We start from the raw sequence: 9,215 nt of genomic DNA, 5'->3' as shown, positions 1-9,215 counted from the left end.
CAAAAGTATACCCTTTTATTGCTCTGAAATTCCAAATCTCAATTCCCATGAAATTTCCTGATGGAGCTGTTCTCACTTGTGTATTCCATGCACTTTTATACTTTCAATTCTTTTATTTGCCTCCTTCTTAAACTGTGCATCTGCCATCGCAGAGGATCTTTTCAGACCAATGATCATTTCTGTTCTTATTCTTTAAGCCTCTTTTTTTCCTTCCCCTTGCTTGAGATGGGATGACCAACACAGAACAGTGTACAACTCTCTAGACCACCCCCCTCCATAAGTTTCTCCTGTATTCTAACTCATTATCCCTCCACAAGTTTTTTTGAGGTGCTTTCTGGCAGTCAAACCAGAGCACTGCAAGCTTTACAAACAGTGAATATTTTTCTCCTCAACATGCATTAATTCCACATTTATCGATGCTGAACAAACTGCCTTTGCAATCTTGCAGTCCATTCCCCTCCTATGTTTACATCTCTATGAATTTCCTTTCTCCTGTCCCAAATATGTCCAAGTTCTTCATGTCACCCTCCAGTTTTATCCCTCACTGCCTGCAATCAGCATCGTTAATACAAAAGCATAAACAACAGAGCATCCAGGGTAATGACAAAACCTTGAGAGACCCTCCCCCAAATCATGAGGTGCATGAGTCTTTAATAATAATAATAATAATAATAATAATAATAATAATAAACCTTCACTGCTTTTTCTAGTGTTTGCCAAATAACATAAAGAATGGAAGAGATTGGCAAAAAACGCTTTTCCTCTAAGAAAAATGTCCTGGGTCAGGGCAGCAACTCTCTGACTCTTTGATAATCTCTTTTTCTGTGGCAACACCTCCAATTGCCCTGATTTCATCCACTTCTGCCTCTGTCAGCTCAAGGAGAAGCAATGTTCCTCCCACTTTGCCACTCCCACCAGCTCTGCCTGCCCTGCTGCCCATTTCCACAGGGACCAGACAGGTATCCATGGAGGGAATCATGTCCAACACAGCCCGGGTGGGATGGGACTGCTCATGTTGGCCACTACATACCTACTTTTGGCCTCTTTTAACTCCAAATTAGCACCCAAGCTTCGCACCAAAGGCCATTGGGACCTGCCCTGGGAAAGGGAGCAGACCCCACTCCCTCCAGCAGCACCCTGGTGTCCTACAGCACCCTGGTGTCCTACAGGTTCCAGCACATGTGGATTGCTGAGAAGCAATGCCCACCGCAGCAGAGATAAGTGAGAAATATAACGGCGGCGATTCCCGTGGATGTTGAAGGATTGCAGCAATACCCTCAGAGAGACCAAACAATTTCCATGGTGTAAACCAACGGCTCCTAATGGGATTCTGCAGAGCTGGGAGACAAATGGAACAGCCAGGCAGAGCATTAAGGAATGCTTTCCAGCCAGCAGAGCTCGAGTGGAACACTCGGACATATAACATTACCAACTGGCTCGCTGCCATGCATCAGATGCAGAAACATTTTTCTCTTTCTGTGACAAGCTGCATCTGTAGCAATCATTATAATTTCTCTTGACATTGCATCCCACACCTCTTCACAGAGGCAGGACTCAAGTAGCACTCTTCATTTAAATGGTAACTTTGATTTCTCGGGGCTACAGGGATGTGAAGTGGTTCAGCCTGTACCACTCAGAAGCAGGGGCTGCTGGAGCTTTTTCTAGGGTGTGCTTCCCACATTCAGAGCTTTCAGTCTTCTGGGCTGGGGTCTGAATTCAGCAGCTGGACCTTCCCAGATCCACACCCAAAATGCAGGTAGAGACTAGGGGTGTTTGTTGAAGAAAGGGAAATCTGCCTTAAGATCACTGTTTGTGTTCCCCCTTGCTCTGCACCATCACTCACACTCACAGCAAACCCCACCGAGGCCACTGGCAGGGGAAATCTCCTCTGAAAGGGCTGGGATTACCATTTCTATTTACCAGCTGAGGAAATCTTACCTACCAATTAGAGCCCATTCCTCCTGTCGCTCAGCGCTCAGCCGAGTGGCTGATGTGGCTCTTTGATCTCCTCATTGCATAACAAAGCCTGTTACAGCCCATTATTTTTATTGTAAGCACTTTCTGTTATTTGCCTCTAAAAACGGCTCCCGTTTAAATAATACAAAAAGACTCACTCAACGTGCACACACCTACAGCAGCGAACAGTCATCATAACTTCTACAGCTGAAACAAAAGCTGTGGAAATTTCCATCCTTTTGTGCTCTCCTGCCCCGGGCGGGATGGGAACAGCACCAACACCACTCACTGCAAGGCCATTTGGGGCTGAAACTTCTGGAAAAGTGATGGAAAGCCAATCACGTGTGTGATTGGGAATGAATCTCAGAGTTACCCAGCCCCTCCTTGTCCCGGGCAGTGAGTAATTGCTGGAGCAAGTTAATGCACCCTGGAAACATGCAAAGGGGAGGCCAGTGACAGCTGTGAGATAAATATGATTGATCTAAGGGATAAGGGCAATTAAAGATGGGCTGCAACATTGATCAAAATGCCCAAGATGGATGGCAAAGGGTTGCCAGACATGCTACTTTGGTTTTGCTTGTATCAGAGGTGCTTCTGGTTAAAAAGTGGCAAAAAAATTGTTCTATTTTCAGCTGCCTGATGCACTTCAAAGAAGACTTCATGTCACATTCTGATGTGGGGTGTGAACACACATGGGAACGTGAACACTTGATGGTGTGGCAAAGGTTTTGATTGAAATTAAAACCCTTCACTTGTCTTCTGGAGGCTCTTTGCACTGCCACTGACCCACAGCCACCACATCTCCTTGTTATTCCCATGGAAATGAGAAAAAAGAGGAGAGGCCCAGGACAGAAGGGACAGCAGACAAGGTGGGCATATGGTGCCAGCCCCATGGAGGATGTCATCTCTTTGGCAAAACCACTTTCCTTTCCTCACATTAGACCCTTGCTGTCAGCTCAGAGGTGGCAATGAAAGCTCAGCTTGGTTTGCAGAGTCAGGGAGCAGGAATGGGATGCAGGAGAAGGTGCAGAGACATGTGCCTTGGGGATTATTCCTGCTTGGAAACGTCTCTGTTTTCCTGTGTGTGACCCAGACAGAAATGAGTCCTCAGATGACCTGCACTGTTGGGTCACATGCACTAAATAAGGCACAAAGGCAGCATTTTGGGGAGGGTGAAGCAGCTTCTGGTTAATCGGCTATGAGAGGGCTGAGTACATTCAGCAAGAGGCAAGGAAATCACAGAATGGTTAGGTTTTGAAAGGACCTTAAATCTCATCTAGTTGCACTCTCCAGCCATGGGCAGGGACACCTTCCACTAGACCAGGTTGCTCTAAGCCCTGTCCAACACCTCAAGGAAGGAGGAAGATCTGTTTGCAGCTCTTACACAAACCTTTTGCAGTGCTGGTACACACAGAGCCCTGGCTGCCGGTGAAAGCCACGTCCTGTTAGCAGAGAGACCCTGGAACATCCCTGTTTCCTTTACCTCCTGTTCCCAAGGGGACTGGGATCCCCCAGGTTCAATGACACCTAAAACCACCGCACCAAAGACAATCGATCTTTAGGCAGAGATGATCTGGCATCATTTATCTCATGCTGCAACTAAAGGCAAGGCATGTCACAGTGCCCCAAATTAGTCAGCATGGACAAGGGTAACCCCAACACTCTCTGAATGCTATCTGTTCAATTTTTTAATCTTTTCTCACACGAACTTTTGACATAATTCCCTGTTATTGTTACAAATTATGATAGGGAGGAAGAAGATGGCAGAGATAGTCCCACAGTACACCAGAGCCCAAGCAGCTGGGGAAAGCCCATCCATGCACCAACCCCATCTCCTGGGGCCAAAGTGACAAATCCTCCACCAGGAAATGGGGAATTGCTCATGCTGGAACAGTTTTTTCCCAAAGCCACATCCCAGACTCCAAAGAAACTCTCTTCCAAACCACTAGATCATTTTCCAAAGCACATTCTCATTGAAGATTTTTTTGATGGGGGCAAAATGGACTTTTAACCTTACCCAGGAAAATCGCTGAAGTGGGGTTTTTAGCTTAGAACGGGAAAAAATGTTGTCCTGCAGATGGACACAACCTAAATCTAAAGGGTTAAAACTGAGCTAAGAACAGGCATCCACCTGCAGGTCTGCACACCAGAGACAAACACATTTGAGATCACAATCGGGTCTTTAAAAGGATCCATCCCATTCCTTGAACACATTTACTGCAGTTATTAGATATTGTTCTGAAAACCTCCTGCACGCTGCATTCATCTCATCTGCTCCCATAATTCAGAGATTTTATTTTCCACTATATTTTTAATTTATATCATGTTTTATTTATACCACTGCCTTTTATGAAACCCCAAATTTCAAAACTGACACAGGCATTACGCACATAAAGTAGACTTCTTATTATCAACATGGCAGAGGAGACAAAAAAATGACAGGAATAAATCTCCAGTTTTACGCCGGCGAGATGCTCTGCAAAGTAAGTGACATTGCTCAGCAATACAAATTGTACATTAAAAGATAATTTCCAGAACATGATACCGTTACACAACGCAACATCTAAGCCGTGGTTTAGCCAGCGCCGGGTTCGTGCTGTGTTTGGCACCGCGGTGCGTCAGGCCTTGTGAGGAGACTTTGGAGCGATTCAGTTTAGTGCACACGCGAGGCAGGTCTTTGGCACGCTGTCAACACGGCGTAATTGATATTTTAATTACCCCACTAATACACACACGCTGCTCACAGCGAGCCTCCTCCTCCCCAGCGATGCGCGAACCGCGCTGATTACAGCTCCGAACCAGTTTGCTTAAGCGCGGCTTAAGCGCAGTCAGTGCTCTCTGAAAGTGCTGTAAATGCAAAGCAAATTGTGTCACCAGCGCTCAGTGGTGGCAGCTCAGGCAGGCACAGCGCAAAGGAGAGGGATCGTCTCACTTGGCATCTGATACGGGATAACGCCGAGGATTTTATGGCTGATAAGGAGACTTTCACTGCTGGGACTGTCAGAGAGTGACCAACTGGAGGAGAAGGAGAAGGAGAAGGAGAAGGAGAAGGAGAAGGAGAAGGAGAGGGAGAAGGAGAGGGAGAGGGAGAGGGAGAGGGAGAGGGAGAGGGAGGAGGAGGAGGAGGAGGAGGAGAAGGAGAAGGAGAAGGAGAAGGAGAAGGAGAAGGAGAAGGAGAAGGAGAAGGAGTAGGAGAAGGAGAAGGAGAAGGAGAAGGAGAAGGAGAAGGAGAAGGAGAAGGAAGAAGAGGAAAGGAGAAGGAGAAAGAAGGAGGAGGAGGAGAAGGAGAAAGAAGGAGGAGGAGGAAAAGGAGAAAGGAGGAGGAGGAGAAGGAGAAAGGAGGAGAAGGAGAAGGAGGGTGAATTTCCATGGAACAATTAAAAGGCAGAATGCAAACAGTGATGCAGAGATGCTGGTTCATTGAGAGCAGCAATTGCACCACCTCGGGATGGGACCTGCTGGCTTCAGGGCAAGTCATGAGTAGGCAGAAAAAAGACCCATTTTGCAGCCTAAAATCAAGAGGCACAGGCAGAAGAGACACTTCTGCAGCCACACACATACCCACCCATTGGGTCACTGTGCAGGGCCCTTCCACTACGGTACAATGTGGTGCTGTGGGTAATTCACACCTGAATGCTCTCCTGCATCCCCTTGCTCTGGGACATGGACTCCTGGAATGGTTTGGGTTGGAAGGGATCTCCTGCTGAGAAGCATTCTCCTGCAGGGAAGTGGCTCTGAGAGGTTTTCAGGGAAAAACGCAGATTCCCATGTGAGATTCCCACCCTGGCAGGTGGCAGTCACTCTCTGCCAGCTCAAGTGACACCTTGTCTTCTTCCTTTATCTTTTTCAGGGAGTTCTTTCATTACCAACCAAAATCCACATCTGCTTTGCTTCTCAGCTGTCACAACAGTTCCTTTGTATCTTGTGCAACTTGTGAAAAGTGTATCATGATGCCCTGGTTACTCATATCTCAGAAATGGGATACCCATGGGTGAACCTAAACACCAACCACACAACCACACTGGTTCCTCTGGTTCACTGTTCTCCTGCACAGCTCAGTCCTCATGAGCTCTGCTGCTTTCTGAGCACTCTCAGAGCCAGGTCCTGACAGGGACCCACATCACCCCAGCTCTGTCCCTGCAGCACTTGGCTAGGCACCACGCAGAAGGTGCCTCAGTCATGTGGAAAGAGGGGCTGCTGCTGCACAGAGAACTTGGAATGGTGTTCAGGGTGACTGGGAAGTTCAGGAAGGATCTCTCCCACAGAAGAGGGCCTGTCTTCATAGAATGGTAGAATTGTTTGGGTTGGATGGACCTTTAAAGGTCATCTAGTCCAACTCCCTGCCATGGGCAGGGACACCTTCCACTATCCCAGGTGGCTCCAAGCCCTGTCCAGACTGGCCTTAGACACTTCCAGGGATCCAGGGCATTCAGCTTCTCTGGGCACCCTGTGCCAGGGCCTCACCAGCCTCACTGTGAAAAACTTCTCCCTTATATCTAATTTAAACTAATTCTCTTTAAAACCATTCCCCCTTGTCCTATTGCTACAAGCCCTGATAAAGGTCTGTCCCCATTTTTCTTTTTGCCCTTCAGGCCCTAGATGGGGGAAAGGTTTCTCCAGAACCTTCTCTCTTCCAGCTGAACACCCCCAGCTCTCCCAGCCTGTCTCCATAGCTCCAGTCCTTGGATCATCTTTGTGGCCTCTTCTGGACTTGCTCCAGAGGAGTGTTGTTGTTCCCCTGAGCTGGAGGCAGCTCTGCAGGTGGGGTCTCACCTGAGCAGGGCAGAGGTGCAGAATCCCCCCTTCCCTGCTGCCAAACTTGGGGGGTTTCTGGGCACACACAGCTGGGGCATGTCCAGTCTCACCCACCAGCACCCCAAAGTCTCTCTCCCAGAGCAGTTTCTGGTCTGTTCATCCCAGCCTTGGCACTCCCAGATTCTCCATCCATCCTGCCCACAGGCAGCAGCTCTACCCCTGTACCTCCAGCACCAGCAGCTGCTCTGCTCCCCCTGAGCACAGACAGCCCAGCCACGATTGCTCAAAGTTCAGAAAACACCTCTCCACACAAACCCCTTCCTCTGAGAAAGCAAGCTTTGAACACACACGAGAACAATTTACTCTTTGATTGGGAATCTTGTCTCCCAAGTTCCGACCTGGAGCGAAATTTTATGCCCAAGCCCTGCAGCTCGGGGGGAGGTGTGGAGGGAAGGAAGGGGCTTCCAAGTGAAAATGCCAACAGATACTTAAAGCCAGAAGCGTGTGTGGGTGTTGCTAAATTAAGCTCGCAAGTAGGTGGGGCAAAGGCATTAAACGAGTTTGTGAAGGTAAAATAATGTTCATTAAAAATAGAAAAACAACTGAAAAAATATCCTTTGTATTCAACTTCACACTCGTACATCATAATGTTCCAGTAAAAGCCCATTTTCCCTTGAGATAATAAAAGAATTGAATTTTTCCTTATCGGTCATCTATTTTTCTAGCTAAAGCTATTACTCCCTCTCTGTGGTTGCCAGGCAACAAGAAATATTAATAGCAGCTTTTATTAGCTTAGCTTTAGCAGTGGAGTACCAGAATGAGAAAATGGAAAACATAAATGTGTTACATAAATCTTTCAACCTTTCAGGGTTTGTGTTAGTCTCTGTTTTCATAATGATTTATTGAAGTGATGGTTCATTTATGAGAAAAAGGAGTGTGAAATAAGAAAACGGAACATTACCCTGAAGGACTGTTTGAAAATAAATAATTATAGGAGGTGAAGAAAAGCTGTTTAAAACCATTTTTCTGAGTTTTATAAAATTTAAAAAGACATATTTCTTTCATTTATTGCCTCTGAGAAAAACACTAGCAGGGAATTGCAAACAGGGCTCTGCTTAATACAAAGAGCCCTTCATGTAGGGTTGTGTTATTACTATTTTCCACCTCATGTTTGGGAGTTTAGTTTTTAAATACTGACCCATTAATAAGCAGAAAGCTGAATTAGTCAAAATCTTAAAGCACACACCACAAAATTGCCAGTGAAAACTTATCCAGGACTGAAACAAGGGGAATTCAGGGAAGTTTTTGCTGCTGGTGACCTGACCAGCGCCCTTGCTGGTTTATTTATTTATAAAGTCTCTTCTGAAGAGCATGAACTTGCTTTGAAGGGCACTGCTGCCTGTACACTGCACTGGGATATGGGTTATTTAAAATAACTTATTTTAACAGGCAGTGATTCAAAATTATTGAAATATTGATGCATTGGAAGTATTTGCCCACAGCATGTACACTGCTCTGCCTGCAGGGATCATGGATTTCCAAAGGCCTGGAGGAAAGACTGGCACATCTTACTTGGCTTTTGTGACAATATTTAATCGACATAAAGGAGTGTTTTTATAATGAAGGTGGTAAAAAATGCCCCAGGTTGGATGGGTTTTGGAGCAATCTGTGTCTGGCCTTGCAACCTGCCTGCAGGACAACCTCACTGAAGGTCTGATGAGCACCAAATGCTTGTCCTTGGAGCCCTACAGCACCCCAGGCATGTACATCCCAGCTCTGGGAAGGGGCTTTTTTCCTCTCAGTTCCTCACATGGGACACAGACAGCTGGGTTACAGCTGATTTGTTTTACTGGTCTCCTCTCTGTTCCACACCAAAGCCCCATCATGTTGGGAAGCAGCTATTCAATGGCAACTGGAAACTCCAGGAATTGCAGGGTGGCACTTGTCTTGCTACTGCAATTCACCCCCATTTACTGTTTTACTCTCTCACCTCTACCTAAACAGGTTCCATAGCTCCCTGGAAATTCGATCTTTTACACCACAAATGTCCTCTTTGCAACTGAGGATTTGAAATATCTCGTTCCACTCAACAAACTGACATGAAGACCTTCCAGGCTGTGGTCAAAGCCTTTTTGCCCTTGCAGCAGCTTGCTGTGAGCAGGAAGAAGTCACCCCAGTGGGCTGAAGGAAATGTGAGTGGCTTTAAAGGAGTCACAAGGATCTCTCATGGTGAGAAGCAAGGGGAAGATGCAGACACAGGGAGAGGTGTCAGTCTGTCCAGCCAACCCTGTACATCTACAGAGGCTGTGTTGGCTCCTAACAGCAGCCAAAGTGATGCAGAAATCCACGGCTATGCCCACGTTCCCCTGGCCACAGCAGAGCAGGGTGGTTGATTTTTCAGAATGTGTATCTGCATCCTGTGAGCAGGCTTGGGGGAGCACAGCTTTGGGGTCCTGGAGCAGTGCTGGACCCCTGTCAGGGGCTCCTTGTTCTCCTCACCCGGC

The sequence above is a fragment of the Lichenostomus cassidix genome, chromosome 20, assembly GCF_008360975.1.
Source record: "Lichenostomus cassidix isolate B80296 chromosome 20, HeHo_3.0, whole genome shotgun sequence".
Classification (NCBI taxonomy): Eukaryota; Metazoa; Chordata; class Aves; order Passeriformes; family Meliphagidae; genus Lichenostomus; species Lichenostomus cassidix.
The sequence above is the reverse complement of the archived record's forward strand: the minus strand, read 5'-3'. Positions refer to the sequence as shown.